Source organism: Cyprinus carpio, chromosome A22 (genome assembly GCF_018340385.1).
Source record: "Cyprinus carpio isolate SPL01 chromosome A22, ASM1834038v1, whole genome shotgun sequence".
Taxonomy (NCBI): Eukaryota; Metazoa; Chordata; class Actinopteri; order Cypriniformes; family Cyprinidae; genus Cyprinus; species Cyprinus carpio.
In genome coordinates this window covers 5,857,406-5,876,754 of record NC_056593.1, presented here as the reverse complement: position 1 = coordinate 5,876,754, position 19,349 = coordinate 5,857,406, and the positions used below count along the sequence as shown (strand labels likewise).

The window sequence follows — 19,349 nt, the reverse complement described above, 5'->3', positions numbered from 1 at the left end:
CATTTTGCTTCTATCTGAAAGCTTTATTTTTAAAACCTCGCCTCAGATACCATCTCACATTACCAGGGAAAGCAGAACACGATCTGGTCAGGCCTGCGCACTGCCAGAGATCAGGTTTCCAGTCATTGTGGATTTGGTTATTGAAATAAGCAGCTGCCAGGTGCCCTCTGGTGCTGATCTGAGATCGGGTTTTGCTAGATCTGCATGCAATAGTTAAATACAGGAAAGCAGACCTCGGATCGGTGCTCAAGGGCATCCTCTACACAGCACGTCGTCATTTAGTCGTCAAAGGATTCTGCGGCGTTTCATCTCGAATGGCCCGCTATGATTACTTCCTTTCCATTAAAATGGCCCCTCTCTGCCTTCCTGCCATCTTTCCCAAGCATCCGCTCCACCTTTTTGAAATTTGCCCCAAAATTAATGATTCCAATATATTTTCCATGCAAACGCGTTGCTGATTTGCCTGACTTACAGCGAAGAGAGAGAGAAAAAGCAGAGAGTGGGAAAGTGGGTAATGAGGGAAGGAAAGAAGAAAAAAAGGAATGCAAAGACGAGACGGCAGGGAGGTGGGTGGCCATGGAGACCAGGGACTCGTAATTGCCTTCTGCAGCGAGACTTCAAGATGAGGAGAGAGAGTGCGAGAAAGACAACGCTTTGAAATTTCATCTCAGGGCTCAGGGCCATCAAAGTCTGTAGGGTGTTGAGGCTGCCGCGTTCGACAATTCCCTCTTCTTGTTTCTCTCTCTCTCTCTCTGTTCTGTCGGAGACAACGTGAGGCAGTTATTCTCCGGTGTCTTCATCGTCTGTCAGTGAAGCCGTTGATAAGAGCAGAGAGCCAAGCGCTAAGTGAGTTAGACGGCCAGGCAGGCAGCAGTCGATAAACGAGGGTTGAAGGTCAGGGGAAGCCATGTCACGCTCCTAAGCTCTGCAGACAACCTGAGCCCACAGGATGCTGTGACAAGACGACAAGGCAGTGTAGACGCAATGTTAAATGCTATGTTTTAGTTTGATTTCAATAAAAAAATGCTTAAGTTTTGTGGGCAAGGTATAGTTCACTCAGAAGTGAACAACCTACAAACCCTTTCAAAAGACTTCTTTCTTCCATGGAACTTTAAAGTACGTAGTGATCAAGGGTCATCCAATTATTTTTCATTTACTGCATATAAGTGAATTTTTTAAGTATCTGAGAGTAAACTTTGACTGGTTCCATGCACATTATCTTACTTTATTCTCTACACTAAATTTAGACAAAAGATGCTGTTCCTTATTTTAGAAGTACACTCTTAAACAACTGCAAGACATGATAGTGATACTTACTTCAAGCCAATACTTTTTAATGAATTTGTTTTTAATGAATTTCGTTTTGAGTAACACTGTTGACACAGAGATAGTCGTCTGTCAAAGATCCTGTGGTACGTCATCTTGGGACAAGAAGGAAGTATGGTGATATATCTTCTATCTTCTTTGAATTTAATTTCCCGCGCTCTCTCTCTCTCTTGCTGTGTCCCAATTCGCATACTATCCGTCCTAAATAGTGTTTGAAATTAGAATTAGTGTGTCCCAAATCGTAGTATGTTGAAATGAGTATTCCAAAGGTACCCGGATGGTTTAATGCTTCTGGTAGAAATTCTAAACAGATATGTGCACACTCTAAATGCTAATATTGCAACACATTGCACAGTGGATGAGGATTCGATTAGAACTACACCCAAGCATGAAAAGTGTTAAAAAACTACAAACATGGTGGATATGCGAGACCAACGAACAGATAGAAAAAGGGGTTTGAGTGATTAATAATAATTATATAACCTGTTGAAAAAATATTTATTTAATATTATCCGCGTTATATATCATCTGCAGCAACACTGTAAATTTTATAATCATACATTTGGTCATTCGTTTTTAAACGCATAACAATACAATATAACAGAAAATTTATACAGTTAATATAACCAATACGGGAGGAAATAAAATTAAACGAAAAATGGATAATGTTAACATTACAAGATGATTGACAGTTTAAACAGTGACAAGAAGCACGTAAGCAACAAAGCGGTAAAGATGCAGTTATGACGAAGTAGTAGCCTATGTCCTAGTGTAACAGAGGCCAACAAGTAGGTGCTGTGCAGGTAAATCTCAAGAGTCACACTAGCGACTGACGTTAGTGGCTGCAGTCATTTAGCCTCCTTGTTAGTGCGTCTCCCTCCCATGCCGGAGACCCGGGTTAGAGATCCACTCGGAGCAAGGATGAGGCATGGCGGTGAGGACCCGGGGGAGAGGGGTTACATTGGTGCCATGACCCGGATGGGAGTGAGGTTTGGGGGGTGAGTGTAACAGAGGCCAGCGAGTAGGTGCTGTGCAGGTAAATCTCAAGAGTCACACTAGCGACTGACGTTAGTGGCTGCAGTCATTTAGCCTCCTTGTTAGTGCGTCTGCCTCCCATGCCGGAGACCCGGGTTAGAGATCCACTCGGAGCAAGGATGAGGCATGGCGGTGAGGACCTGGGGGAGAGGGGTTACATTGGTGCCATGACCCGGATGGGAGTGAGGTTTTGGGGGGTGAGTGTAACAGAGGCTAGCGAGTAGGTGCTGTGCAGGTAAACCTCACTCCCCTGATCTCAAGAGACACACTAGCGACTGAGGCTAGTGGCTGCAGTCATTTAGCCTCCTTGTTAGTGGGTCCGCCTCCCACGCCGGAGACTCGGGTTCGAGGGACCTGGGGAAGAGGGGTTACACTAAAACTTGCCCATTCTGCTACATACTCAAAAGTATGAACTTTTTCTTAACAAAAAGAGTACATAGGCCTACTTTTAGAGTATAAGTAGGCGAATTGGGATGCAGCATCTGTCCTTCTCTCTCTCTCTCAAACATGTATCTGTCATCCACCAATCAGCGGTCGTTTGTGTGGTCCTGGATCGTGGGATTTTGCCCTTCATTTTCTGCGTAATTAAATTTTGATTACCCCTTTAGCTCGGCGAGCTGGGTAATACGCCACAGCACATTCTGATTGCCGCCACACGTCCTCGTGCGCACGAGGTGTGTGTGTGCGACTGTCGGATCCCGAGCTTTAGCTCCCCTGAGTTTTTCTTTACCCTGTTTATGAGGTTAGGTTTCTCTCATCAGCAGCACTAGCGGCTCGGAGCAGAGATGAATGGAATCGTCCTTGCTTGCGGACACACACAAAACACACACCCCACCGCGCTCTAATGCTGCATAACTGACCTTTCTAGACGTCCTTGTTGCAAGGGCGCACACGCAGATAGTTCTTAGACTGCTATATAAACAGATATTGAGTAGTCCAGAAACTTCTTGCATTAGCCTATTGTGTGTGAATATTCTCATGAGTCTCTATTAGTTTGTTTGTGGGTGTTTTAATCAATATCACAGTCTTCTCACACAATACAAAAAGTACTACCATGTATTACCACTTATTTTAGACATTTATTATTTGAAATACTTTACCAAGTTAATACTATGGCAATACCTGTGAAATAGCTACTATGGTATCCTGTGGCGATCCTGTAATAACTTTGTAAGACCATGGTATTTTGGACATGTAGCATGGTATTCAATATCACCATCTTCTTACCACATACAAAGAGTAGCCTACCATGGTATGACTATGTTTTTCAGACATTTACCATGGTATTACTGTGCTATTGAATTACTTTATCGGGTAAATACTATGGTAATAACATAGATTTCTGAGAAATGCCATACCAAAATTATACAAACATGGTATTTTGGATATTACCATTTTATTCAGTATTACCATCTACAAAAAGTACCATTCAGACATGATATTAATACAGTATTGGTTGAAATACTATACTGAGTAAACATGATACTACCATAGTATACCAAAAAGTACTAGCATGGTATTTTGGACATATACCATGCTACTACCATGATATTTATAGAAGTACCAAGTAAATAGGCCTACTATGGGATATTAATTTAATGACCATGGTATATTTAAAAGTACCACAGTATTAACTCCTGAATCCACCACAGTACTTCTTTTGTAATATAAGTAAATACTATATAGTACATGAATGTGGCACAATGGCAAGTGATTTCCCCTGCAGGGACCCTTACAAAAAGTATTGTTGGTGTACAGTAAAGTATCAGAGGGTAGTACTATGGTATTTTAAAATATACTATGGTATTTTATGATTACCATATTAATATATTGTGGAATCATATTAGTGCCAAAAATATTGTCAAATCTAAAGGGCACCTTTAGGAGCATCCTGAAAATGAAAACCAAATAATAAGACTGAAAAATATTAGTATTAGTTTCTAACAATGCTAAAATATGTGTTTCAGTGCAGTGGTAATTATAATTGGCTTAATCTAAAAACAATAGAAGTCAATGGACAGTCTTTATGTATACAGCTAGATAAATGTGTGTGTTTGTGTTGATTGGGTTTTGGTGCTTCTGGCTGTGCTGAACCGCTGTGAAAATGAACTGCTGTGAAAAAAATAACTGTCTCTCTCTCCCTTTTCCTTTCTTTCCCTCTTTAACGCCTACGACAGCATTCTGCTCCCGCCCGCTGCACAAACTCTTAAACTGCTTTCTTTCTCCTCTCTGTCTCTTTTATAGCAGATGGGCCAATGCAAATGATTGGGTGAGCAGGACCCCCCTGTCCCTGGTGTGTGATTATTGATTGGTTAGTGCAGGATGTCAGGTTCAGAGCGACGCCCTTTCTCTCCCCGACCATTTATCAGCACGCTATCAGCTCTCCACGGAAGAGCTGCGTGTCAGGATGAATGCTAATCGATTCAGAGAAGAAAATGGGTGGGTGTCGGGGGTATGAGACAAGAGGAGACAATGGGTGTCTGTCCTAAGGTTCTTAACGCTTTACCCTGTTCTAATGCAACCTGTGTTCAGGGTTTCCCACAGACATCTGTGTATAGCCTAAATGTTGGTGTTCATGCTCAAATGTTGATCTATTGGTGCTGTGGTATATTTATTCCTCAGCCTAACTGTAAAAACAAATGCTATGAAGAAAGCAAAAGCCATTTTGTCTAAAACTCCAATTAAAGATGTGTTAATCATTTTACTGTAAGTCTCTAGTAAGAAATGTGGTCTCTAAACAAACTTAGTCGCTTGTATGTTAAAGCTATTACCAATAAGATATGTAAATGCACATAAACTATGGTAGACGCTAAAAGCTAATTCCTTCCTTTTCCAAATAGACTTAATAATAACTCGCCTTGTGGTGAATCGGTAACAGTAAAAATAAACAGAAACCGTGTGTGTGTATATGTGTGTATAATGGTTGAGTTGGCTGTAGGAGACTGGTAACGTGCTTATCTGAGGGTATAGCGCATATAACGTCATGACCATTAATCTGGCCTGTGTGTGTGGCTCTAGGTCAGATTCCTTCTACATTATCCCTGGAAAAACACCAATCAGAGAGCTAGAGAGAGACAGTCTGAGAGAGTGAGACAGACAGCAAGACAGAAATAGGCAGAGAGAAAGAAAGCTGAGAGAGATGGACAGAAAATAGAAAGGAAGAGAGAGAGATAGGCAGATGTACAAGCTAAGAGACAGACAGACTGAGAAACAAAAAGAAAGACAGGTGCAGGATAAAGAAAGCTTAGAGAAAGTTTGATAGAAAGAGAAACAAAAAGAGACCAGCGGAAGCAAATGGAGAGATGGTGAGAGGGACAGGCGAAGAACTACAAAATGAGAGAAAGACAGGCAGAAAAAGGAGAGAGACACAAGAAAAGAAAAGCTGAGAGAGATGGACAGACAGAGAAATGAAAGGAAGAGAGAGAGAGACAGACATAGACTAACAGATGGACAAACACAGAGAGACAGACAGGACAAGAAACAAAAAAAAAAGACAGACAGTGAGAGAGACAAGCCAAGAACCACAAGCTGAGAGGAAGATAGGCAGAGAGGGAGAGAGACAGAAGAAAAGAAAAGCTGAGAGAAAGACAGACAGAGAAATGGAAGGAAGAGAGAGACAGACATTGACAGATGGACAAGCTGAGAGGGACACAGGCTGAAGAACAGAAAGAAGGGCAGGCAGAAAGACAAGCTCTTGAAGTTGAATTTGACAAGCTTAGAGAGAGAAACAGAGAGAGAGACTGATGGAGACAGACAGACAGACAATGAGAGAGACAGACAACAAAAAAAAACACAGAGAGACAGACAGACAGACAGAGATACATAAAAAAAAAAAAAACAAAAAAACAGAGAGACAGGCATGGACTGACAGATGGACAAGCTGAGAGCGAGAGACTGCAAGAAACAAAACAGACATGTAGAAAGAGACAGATAGAAAGAGAAAAAGAAAGTGACAGACAGAGGCAGAGAGACAGGCCAGGGTCCACAAAGTAAGAGACAGACAGGCAGAGCGAGAGACAGGCATTTTGGAAGTTGCGACAGAGTTCTGTAAACACAGAAATACAGAGAGTGCGACAGACACGCTTTTTTCCCCTCTGAGGCTCCTGGCAGTAGTTAATAGATCGTGTTACGTCGATCTCTCCGGTCGCCGTGGTTACTGCACAATAGTTAATAGCCCATATGAGTGCACACACACGCTGTTATCAGAGCTCTCTGTGTGTGTGAGGGACGGTGAGCGATGGTGAGCATATTTTCCTACGTAATGTTTGCGTAGTCAATGTGCGCTTGTCTGTGTGAAAGACAAAGTATGCACGTGTGCACGTAGCGTGAACTTATTTTCCTGCGTAAGTCTTTTTTTTGCATAGGTGTGTGAGTGCTGCGCTTTTTGTTTTTTTTTCTCTCTCATTTGTTTTCTTGAGCAGCACGAACATATGTGCATAGCCTTCACCATGACAGCACACGCAAATGCACGGCTCAACAATAGCGAGGGGACAAACAGAGCAACGGGACAAAATACACAAACTAGGTGATGACGAACACCGTTGGGCTCCTGAGTAACAAAAGTCAAAACAGCAGTATTATATATAATATCACCACTGACTGATAGTATACACTCCTTTCACACTACTTTTTATAGAAAAAGAAGTCAATAAAATATTGTAATAGTAAATAAATATTCTGATAAAACAGTGAATATATATATATATATATATGTGTGTAAGTAAATATTTTTATTTGAATTTTTTTTTTATATATATTTATATAGAACGCTCTACTGTTTCTCGCACTTTTTCTCGCGCTCTTGGTTTCTCTGGAGATAATTGGTGGGCGTGTGTCGCCATGGTGCCAAACACACCCACATCTTTGTGTCAGGACCTGGCACTGTTATTACTGTCAACTTCACACCAACTTTCCTGATAGCACATTAATTTGACACGTATTGACCTGCATCACTTATTACGCAACACATTTGTAATAGCAAAACTTCATGTATAGCTCCAATGTGTTTAATCAAAAAACAGTGAATTCAAAGTTAAGCATTTTAAGATGTGTGATAATGCACTAGACATGTGTTTATTTTGCCAATTAAAAGAGTCTGATGCTGATGCCATCGCATGCTGTTATTGCAGGTCCATGCTCAGCTCCAGAAGATCCCTTGTTTACATCATTACGGTGCATGTGTGTGTTTTTAAGAGATTGCAAGTGTCCCAGAGTGTTTACGTATGCCTGTTTGTGCAGCTGAGACTTCTAGAAAACAACAGCAGTGCTAATGCAGTACTGAAGTACTGAGCAGTTTAGAACTCTTTAAAACTAATGCAATTAATAATTATATCTAGTAATATTACATAAAAATATTAATTGTGATCATGACCGCCTGTATGTTGTCTTACAAAAATATGCATATTTATATATTTATTAATAAATGATTAATAATATTAAATGGTAATACAATAATATTATCTAATGGCAATGCATATATTATTAATAGTAAACTGTTCAATTAAGTAATTTAAAAATGAAATAATTTGATAATAATTGATAATAAATAATATTCATATTATTTTAATAATTTTTTAATATTATCTAATAATGTATATATCTAGTAATGTATATATTATTACAAATTATTATTTTATTACACTGACAGCTGACTGTACATTATGCCTAATTTATAAACGTTTTCTGCCATAATACAATAATATTATCTAATATATTATTTATAACAAACTGTTAAATTAAATATTTTTAAATTATAATTGATAATAAATAATAATGAATAATATTAATTAATATTATTTTAATAATGTTCTAATATTATCTAATATTGTACATATTATTAAAATGTATTATTATTATTGCTACAGTGATGGCTGACTATACATTGTGCCTAATTTATTTATTTTAACTTAATTTTAAACTTAACTTAAACTAAATATCAATTAATATTAATTTAATTATATAATAATATTATCTGTTAATAATGTAAATATTATTAAAATGTATTATTATCAGGGCTGTCAAAAGATTAAAACTTTTAACCAAATTTATCACACCATTTTCTGCAAAGTAAACCAAAAATCTGTATTTTCTGCAAGCTTTTTTCAAGATAAATTTAGATTTCTTTCCAAAAAAGGACACTTAGAAACTACAAAAGGAAAACAAACAAACAAAAAGGGAAAATCTGAATTGTATAGTATGTGTCCAGTAAAACATCAAATATATATTATTACACCATACAAACAGCAAACAGCTTAAATTAAATCTCTTCCACAATCATCGAAACCAAAGCATTCGCTTCCTGGATCATTGGACTGAAAACTTTCCCGCAGTTTTGTGGCTTATGCATTATGCCTACTTTATAAATGTTTTAATAAATGTTTATAAATCTAAAAAAAACTATCTATATCTATCTGTCTATCTGTCTGTTTTATTTCATGGGCCTGCTGATTTCTGTTAATTGCAAAAATACCTAAGGATTGAATTATTTAGTTACTTGCAGCTGAATGAATTACATGAGGGCCTTGCTGCACTGATCGCAGAGAACAGGGTATTTAAGTATAAATCAGGTTTTACTGCCACCAGGTCAACGGCCTAATTACTGGGAACGTAAGTTTATTTCACCCCCGCTTATTATCTCTGCAAAAACAGTAGCAATTGCTATCTCTCGTTCTTATTTTATGACCGTGCATCAGTGAATGTGTGACTTGAATAGCGTGCAAAGGTTAATTTCATACGCACACACATTTATCAGACACGTGCGGCCGCTGCCTGTTTCTTATCGAGCACAGAAAGGTCAGCGTGACTGAGCCGTTTGCTCTTCAGCTGTTCGTGGGGTGGTTCGGATCAAAGTCCGTGATACGACTTCAGAAATCGACCAGCAGTGCTAAAAAGCAACGTTTAATCTATCTACCTGTCTGTGTCTATTGAAATAAGCTACAGTATCTTCTATGAATGTGCAACACTTCCGGTTCGTTAGCCCCTACACGGTAAAAAAGTGCAGTGAACGGTAAAACTGTTCACACTGCAAACCTGTGTGCTTATGATTGTGATAATGAATTAAAATAATATAGGCCTAACAAATAACAGTTTGCAATAAGCAGCATAACGGTCTGCTGTTGTACAGCTAAAACAACCCGGAAGTCTCGCACATTCAAGTTACAAATGGCTGCGCCCATTCTTACATGCATTTAAAATAAGGTGGCTAAAGTACCAAGGTAACATCGTGGTTTTATAAGGGTGTGAGCTATACATATTCGTCTCTCTCGCTCTTATATAACCGGCTGCGGTGGGTAAAACTCATGTTTTATAACTCAATTAGAGTGAGCCCTGAGCCCTGGGGCTTTTCTCCCTCTGGGTTTGCGGTCTGGCTCATTCTCTCCAGACTTCCTTTCTTCCCTTGATCCATCACTCATCCCTCCCCAATCGTCCCTGACTGGACGAGCTGATGTCACACTCTGTTGAGAAGCTCAGCGGCTTTTCCACAGCCGTGCTGATGGAAAGATTTGTGCGAGGAGCGTGAGACAGAGACGGGGGAATTTTCTCTGACTCACTCCGAGTATCCTTGGTGTATAAATAGATCTGACAGCGGTCCCGCACATGCCATAGGGAACACAGCTCGTGTTTACAGGAACAACCTGAAAAAAAGAAGCTTGACTTCGGTTTGTCAGTCGTAAACTGTAGCCTGTTTAAGCTACTGTTTGTTTTTACAGCACAATTCGTGAGTTATTAAATGTAACTTAGTGGCTTTGTTTGGTTTGAAGGCTGTTTCCTGATCTTGGGTGTGCGATGAGGTTCCACACCCGATTTGTTTGGAAACATGAAGCATATGTACTATTTGTCTTTTATAATTAACTTGCATATCAAGTCAGGTGAGCTCTACAGGAGCAAGAAGATTTTTTATTTTTTTTTGTATTACACAATGTCATTACATTACATTAAAATATGCACAACTAAACAAGAATATTAAAAAATAATTAAAAAATAAATGCATAAATATACTATACAAAAAGTTAATCATTTAAAAAGTTAATATTTTATATGTAGTAAAACAAGTATGAAATAATACAGAAAAAGTATAAATATAGAAAATAATACAAGTTAACACAATAGTAATACAAATAATTACAGTAATAAATCATATAAAATAATAAAATGATTATTAAATAATTAATTATTAAAATTCAATATATAATTAAACAAAATATATTTAAAATATAAAAACTTTTTATAAATACTTTTATAAAATACTTTTTATTTTGTATGAATAAAATCTATTATAAGATATTATAAAGAAAATGATAATAAAACAATATGTATGTATTTAAACAGTTTTAATATATAGTATAATATAATATACAATAAATAATTAAATAAAAATACATACATAATTAAGAAATAATCAATTTATTAATAAATAATTTATTAATTATTCTTAATAATTTATTAAAAATACATATATTTAAAATGTCAAACATTTAATTTAAAAAGAATATTATCATTTATTTTTACGAATATAATATTTATTTGTACTCACTAAAAAAGAGTTAAGAAATGATTATAGAACTTTACAAATAATTATTAAAAAATATATAAAAAAAAAAAAAATTATGCATCAAAATGTGTAATTTAATATTATTTCATTTATTATTATTCATACTTAAAGTTAAAGTTATGGCCACATTTAGCTTATCTTTGACTTCTGTGCTCCCACTTCCCTAAAAGAGGCACCTCACTGTAAATAGTGTTATAGCACCTTATACAGGGGCCTGCTTGCGTGTCTGCACCCAAACACTGGGCCAAGGACCAACATCAAGTTCTAGGCAAGTTTGAAAACATCTATATGAGAACTTCCCAGCAGCATTAGAGAGCATGAACAGGTCGTGTAGACCGCGTGCATCTGCGTGGATGTCCTCTTTTTGCGTGTTGTCATTCTCACAGGACTCGGCTATTGTTAGCTGCTGACTGGGCTGGCCTGTGATTTATCAGTTAGGATGCGGTGTTGAAGTATTATGATGTGTGTAGGTTTACGTAACTGCTGTACACCTTGGGGATAAATAATTCCCAGAAGTGAACTAAATCTGACTTCATTATAGGGACATCTGGGAATGTTGAAAAAGTATGAATAAATAAAACCAAATATACAGGTAGCCTATATATATATATATATATATATCTATATATATATATATATATATATATAATATATATATATATTTATACAATATTAACATAGTTTGTGTGTGTGTGTCTACTTCATCAGCAATGTTCATTGCTTTAAGTTCAATCAAGCAGATCTTTATGGATGAGATTCATGAGTGTGTGGGTGTTTATTTGTTATATGACAACTTTTTTAATTTGGGTTTAGTGTGTTTGTGTGTCAGAGGTCTTAACAGCTTCAGTTCAAGAAACAAAAGGCCTAGTGCAAATTACAACAATTATTGGTTAACTGTCATTCAGACGTGTACAAGCGAACGACTGCCAATAACCAGTGAAATTGGAAAATGGTTTTATTTGTAAGATTTACTTACAATTCATTCAAGGTTGTGATGTGATTCCCCCTTACTGAGGGAAACACAATAAGTGTCTTTGAATTTGACTTGTACGATGCAGTTTGTTCTCTAACATTTATTTGTTCTTTGAATGTTATAGTTTTTTCTTGGCATTCAGTCTGTTTTTAAATGTTGTAGATTTTTCTTTAACTCCTTTTTTTAATGTTATGTGTCCTTTAAATGCAATTTTCCTTTACGTTGTTATTTGTTCTTTATTGTAGTTTTATATTCAGCTGATTTTTCTTCAAATGTTGTGGTTTGTTTTTTAAATGTTGTTCTTTAATGTATTTTTATTTATTTAAATATTGTTATATAAATGTCTTTTTTTCTTTAAATACTGTAGTTTGTTCTTTGATCTTTAAATTCTGTAGTTTTTGAAAAGTTGTTTTAAAGGCAGGGTAGGTGATTCGGTTCAAAAACGTTTTTTTTTTTTTTTTTTTTTTGTTATGCTGGTTGAAAGTCTCCTCACATCCCAATAGCAATCACTAAGTTAAGTGGTCTAAATGTATTTTTATGTATTTATATCATCTCTGGAAGGCGTAGAATCCTAAAATGTTTATCCAGTCACATCCCTTGGTCACATGTACGTCTATAAGATGTCTGTTAAAGATCACTTCATTTGGAAAGCATCAACTGTGTACAAACATCTGTTAGACGTCTCTAAGATGTCACTTTTTCTAAATCTAACATCTTTTGTTTAAAAACGTCCTATAGACGTATTGCAGATGAGCAAACACCATAAAAATACGTCTTGCAGATGTAAATGCAGACATCAGATAGATGTCTCTGTGATGTATGTGTGCTATCAGAGATATTTGTTCTTACAATTTTGCTGTTTGTTCATTCAAGGTTGTTGTTTTTATTTATTCTGTACAATGATGAGAACTACATGTTCATGTTATATTTGTATACTTGAGATGTTTGTGTATTAGTTTAGTTTTGAGACTTAAGTATAACCTAGCTTTTAATTAAGTTCATTTAATTGACATTTTCCAGATGACGTGTTGTTGCTGTTTGCTAAAATAGGTTTTGTTTGTGTGTTTATGTCTGACTGTTGAGTGAAAGAAGAGCATAAGCATCTTTGAATTCGACTGTAATGGTAAGTTGTTTATTGATATCAGTTTCAAAAATGTAGTTCTTGGAAGGTTGTTCTTTGTACTTAAGAAACTCTGTTATTAATATTGTTGTTTATTAGCTCAGTGAGGACAACAACATGCTCATGTGTGATATTTAATATGTGTTAGAGCAAGACATTTGTGAACGTGTTGTGCAGCGATTAGCTTGTGCGCACTTCTAATATAATACTGGCTCTTTTAGGACAAAAACCGGAATGAGTAACGTCCCACAGATGCCAAGTAATGAAACAGGTGGTTATAAAAAAATTTAAAAAATCAAGAGAAGGCTGCCAAGACTGTAAAGGGTAGGCTAGTGCTGTCCAGTTCAGTGTGGTTTCAGGCTAAGCGTGTTTAATAGCTTGCACGTTGCCCTATTTTAGCACTGCCCCCCCTGTGTCCCCGCTTAGTTTATGATTCTAAATATAGAAGTGCGATGACAGAGCATGAGTACACATGCACATCGAGTGATCATCTGGAGGGGACATTCACATCAGCCTTATCAGATGTACAGAAACACCACTAAGGTTACACCCTGAGTATGCGGTTAGCATCTGTGTTAGTGCTGCACCTAATGTACCTTTTCAAAGAACCATTGCTCAATTGTTTTTGATTTATTTTTAAATGTATATGGCAACTTGTAACTAATAAACAATGGTTTGTGTGTGTTTTTTCCATATTTACTTATTTTTAGTTTTAACGACATCTAGTGTAGGCTCCTCATCTTAACCCTTATGAATTTTAACCATGGTTTTACTACAAATGAAACAAAAAACAAACATTTTTACTATAGTTAAACCACAAATTAACCGTGGTTTTGCTACACTAGTCATAGTTTAACCATGGTATATGTAGTAAAACAGTGGTTATACAAATGGTAATCAATACACCAAAAAACCATGGTTAGCTACTACACACCATGGTTAATTTTTGTAAGCTTATACCTAATGTATGTTCACTAATTTTCATTTAGCCAAAGTTACGATTAGGCTACTGTGCATGTGATATATTGTTGAAATACCATAAAAATGTGTTTTGAGTATACAATTTCGATTCTATTTATAAAATCTGACTGGATTAGCTACTTGTAAATTATTTGTTGAAAAAATGCTATAGTTTACATGATAAGTATAAACAGTCTCCTGTATTACCTGGTGGAAGAGATGTTTACTGCAGCCGTATAAATCTGGTAAAATCATAACTCTTGACTTATTGTTGTAGTTATGTTATGTTGGACCATTTAGTGAGGAAGAAGCATACGATTTGTCTTGATGTGTCTGGAGATTGTTATCTGTTAAACACTTTTAAAGTTTTACTCAGAGGTTAAACTGAGGATAATCCCTTTTCATTCAGAATATAGGCTTCCTCGAGTCATTTCTGGTGCTTGAAATTGTTGACAGGGTGATGAATTTGTGGATTTCCAGAGCATTTCAAGAGCAGTGTTTCACATCAACAGTATAGGGAAAACTTTTTATTCTCCTTGTAAAAATGCAAGTGGTATAATATGTGGCTGTTGGTAAATAAAGACAAATAAAAGAAGAGATGGAAGATTGAGAGACTATAGGCCTATATGAGAGTGTGGGCCAAGTGGCCAATTTTACAATTTTACTCAAGGTGGGTTTATTTGTTAAACTATTAACCTTTCCGCCGTTATTGCCCAGTCAATAGTCAAATGAACGTGTACTTTTTTCTTGCATGGTATGTTGTCACAAGATATGGGGTAAGTTGTCACAACTGAACTCACATTAAAACCTATTAAAGTCTTTTCATCAGGTGGTGTCCCTGAAAACAAGTAATGGAGGGAGTGAAAAGGTCACAGACAGGTGTTAACCCTTTAATAACCACAAGTGCCCACAAAGGTTATGATGAGACCATACAATGGAAAAAGGCTTGTTAAACTGAAACATTCAGTGTAGACAATGTTTAACGCAAAACTTCCTCTTCGGTCCAACCTGAACACTGAAACTAACCTGTAAAACCAAGAATAATTAATGTTGGACCCTGTTTGCATAACAGATATATAGTATCGAGCACAATAGCAGTACGGCATACATTTACATTCAAGTCTTAAAGGTTCAGTATCACAAACAGCCTGTTTGGCATTGAGGGTCATAAAATTATAGTGAAATTGCACTTGAAACCTCAATAACATTGTAAGCGTATGTTATCTATTATAGATTAATACCTGTAGTGTAGGAAAATAATGACACCAAAGTTTAAAGATTTTCATGAAACCTCTGTTTGATGATAAGATTCACCATTTATAAAACTGGTTCTGAATTTAAGATGGTGTGGTGGTAAACACTTAGGTCATGTGACTGAGTTACAGTAACTGTAGGTAATTTTTCAGCCCTGCATGTGAGTGTGTTAAAAGCAAAATCTGTACACTTCTTAGGCCTTGAATCAGGGTTATTGTTCGCAGGCCTATCTGTAACCTTTAACCTTTGGCCTCAGGCAGTGATTGAACTGATCTGACGTCAGCATAAACCATAATGAATACTGATGCAGCTCTGAGGAACGATACAGTAAATGTTTAACAAATTAAAACAGTCATGAAGCTTGGTGTGGGTGTTATGTTCAGGTTTTACTGTTTGCAACAAATGTCCCAAATATAATAGTAAAATATTATAATAAAACCTGATAAAGGGACTACAGAGTGCAACAGTTTAGGAAAAAACAAAAACAAAAAATTCACTGAATTCTTAGAGATATTATTTTGTAATAATAAAATATACAAATATAAACCAATAAAAATATAAAACAATATTTTAAAATAAAAAAAACATAAACATATTTAAATATTTTTATCGACATATATTGCTTTTATTTATACCTAGTACTAATTACCATTTTTATTTGTTATATATTTATATTATTATTTGTGAAGAGGTGAGTACTTAATTCACTCCTAAAATAATTTACATATTACATTACATATTTTCATTTATTTATTTTTATTATTTTTAATTGTATTTTTTTTTTTTTTGCTTTGAATCAAAGTTTCTAATATAGTGATTTTTTTTTTATTTTCAATAATGTTTTTCATTTATTTTATTACAATTTTTTTTTAATCCCTACGGAAATACTGAATGTGAAAAATATTTCAAATTCAGGATTGTTGCATTATACAAAATGGATTCTCAAAGAGTTCAGTTTGGAGGGTTAGCAAATATAATTAGCTAAAAATAAAAGGAATTAAAGTCAGGGGAAAGTCCACACCATGAAACAAACACAAGGCAGAAAACAAGACACTTCGGTTTAGATTCAGTCAGCGTGTGCCGAGGTCCCTGGAGAACGATCAAAGCTGCATCTGGGTAACATCAGACATGAGACTGTGTGTGTGTGTGTGTGTGTGAGATGAGTGGGAGATGAGATGAGTGTAACGTGAGATTTTGAATGTGCACAGATGAGAAAGGTGGAAGTGAGACAGATGCAGAGTGAGTGTGTGTGTGTGTGTGTGTGGGAGATGAGCTTGAGGTTTCTTTGAGGTGCCTGAGTGAGTTGTCGGTAAAAAGGAGAGACAGAGGACATGTGTGTGTGTGTGTGTTGGGGCACAAACGTTGTGACTGACAAGATGTGACATCACAGCTGAAAGAACATGCGTCAAATCCCTGCTTCTGCAATGGTCCTTGTTCACTCCCTATAAAAAAGATATTATATGTAGTATGTAGTAATATGTATGTAGTATATATAGTACATGTTTTTTCTATTCTAAATATAGAAGATATAGATTTCTATATTAAATAAATGCTGTTCTTTTTAACTTTATTCATTCAAATAATCCTGAAAAAATATCACAGGTTCCAAAAAAATATTAAGCAGCACAACTTTTTCCAACAATAATAATAAATCAGCATATTAGAATGATTTCTGAAGGATCATGTGACACTGAAGAAGGGAGTTATGATTATGAAAAATCAGCTTTGCATCACAGAATTTTTTTTTATTTTAAAGTATATTAAAATTGAAAGCCATTATTTTAAATGGTAATAATATTTTACAATATTACAGTTTTTTTCTGTCAAATAAATGCAGCCTGATGACTTCTTAAAATACATTAAAAATCTTACTGATCCCAAACTTTTGAACAGCAGTGTATACATTCATATATACATTTATAAATTAAATATATACATTTATATTTTAATTATAATATAAATTAAAATGTACAATGTTATATTTAGCTATAATAATGATGTAATATTTAATATATAAGGTAAGATATAATATATAAGGTAAGATATAATATATTTCTTTATATTATAATTTTATTTTTATAATAATTATGTTTTATTTATTTCAATGATAGAGAAACCCCTGTCTGCGGCTAGAGCACTATTAGTGTGCGTCTGCTCAATTTTTTTTTCTTTGCTCTGACAGACTGTGCGTGTAGTTGAATCGGATCAAAGGGTCATGCTGACGTAGAGCTCGCGCTCGCTCTTACAAGAGTGTATAATAACCAAATTATACAGCTGTCAGTGCTGTCTATAATACATTGTGGTGTGTTTCCCTGCATCACTCATTTCCCCATAATCACACATCAATCATGCTCTCGCTCTCTTCCTGAACACTCGCTCCTGCCCGGCCTGCTTCCCGAGATAAATAACGCTCCCGGAAAACCGCCAATGAACACGGCGCTGCTCTTATTCGCCAATATTCATAATTTATGCCTCTAATGACTTATGTGTTTTATGTGATGCAGACTAAACCTCTTCTGGTGTTTTAATCTGCATTTGTGTGTTTGTTTATCGACTTGTTTGAGTGTCTTTTGGTTCGTGAAACCAACACGGAAGTGACTAAAACTGCAATTGATTGACTGGCCACTAGAGGCTGGCTGCAAAAGGGATTCAGTCCTATAGATTCCCCATGTTAAAATGCCCAACTTTACAGCAGAAAAAAACAACAAAAAAAACATGTTTACAGCCTGATTGAAAAAGGGGTTTTGGTCTATATAGCTAATTTTGCCCTTCATGACAACTGTGAGGGGGGGTGAATTTTTTTAAAACTCATCCATTTAAATTATATTAAGCCTTAAATTTCTGCATAATTAAGGGTGTGGCCACTTGAGTGACAGGTGGATTGCCGCTGCTGTCACCACCGTCGCAGTAGGTGGGCGTGGTTTCAGCAACCAGCTCCCGCCTCTTTGTCCATTTTCGATTATCCGGGAGTGTCGCACAGTTACGCGCTGCCAAGCTTGCGTCAGCCGGCTCTGCCCACTTTGAGCTTCAAAAATGCTCTTCAGAAACCTACAGGTGACGTTACGGACACTACGTCCATGTTTTTATACAGTCTATGCTGTCTATACGATAACCCTGCAACCATAGTTTTTGAAAATCTTCATCCTGGCAGGAGTTTTCAAAAATGTTTGGTTTCAGTGACCTGGTGCTCCATCTCCCTGTGGACGAATGGCCAAACCGCATAGAAAAAGCTGCGGTTTTGAAAATACCCGCATTCGTGTGGACAGGGCCTAAAGGTGCTTTCACACAATAATCATTTAGTTCCATTTAATCAAACAAAATCCACACAAACCATTTTACCAACTACCTAGCAACGTGCTAAAAATACCATGTTTGGGAATAAAATCCACACAAAGCATTGTACCAACTACCTAGCAACGTGCTAAAAATACCCAGAACCACCTAGAATAAAATGTTAATAAAATGACCAATAATTAATAATAATATTAATAATATCAAATATTTTATATAGCCTAATGTTAAAATATAAAACTTTATTTTATATATTTAAATACAGTATATTTTAATACAACAGCTACTGTTTTATAAAGAATCTATGCACACAAATTTTGCCAAAGTTTAGAGTTCATAAAAGAGAAAGTGGATTCTATGAACGTCCCCAATCATAGTAGCTTGCCTTGATTCATAATAGAGGTGTTTTTCCCGGCTCTTCTGCAGCATTGATTGCGACTGACGTTCATATTCTGATTGCTCTTGCTGGACTGTGTGCTCGATGTTTTTGTGGTTTATTACAGAGGATGTTAATTCTGTCTCTTTCAGCGGTCAGTGCATCGCTAATAATAAAGCGAAGCAGGAACTGAGAGCCAATCAGAGATGGCGAGAGACAGTGTGTAATTTTCTGCTGCGGTTGTTTCACACTTTTTTGAGGGTCTTTCATCAGGTCTGTCAGCAGGAGTAAAACTCTTAGGATTTATTATTGTTATTATTTGTGTGTGTGTGTGTGTTCTGAGTGGATGAGTTCAGTGATTACAGTAAGATACAAACACACATGCTAACTCACAGCCCACTCGAAAACCCGCCAAATATCACTGGCAGATTGGCGGGTTGCCAAGGTAATCTGGGTAGCTTTA

At 36.2% G+C, this 19,349-nt stretch overlaps 1 long non-coding RNA gene across 2 annotated transcripts in view; it reads left to right on the top strand.

The window, feature by feature from the left end:
- The window catches only part of LOC109070454, a 37,460-nt gene that overhangs the window by 2,550 nt on the left and 15,561 nt on the right, over window positions 1-19,349 (top strand). The gene's annotated exons all lie outside the window — the stretch shown is intronic.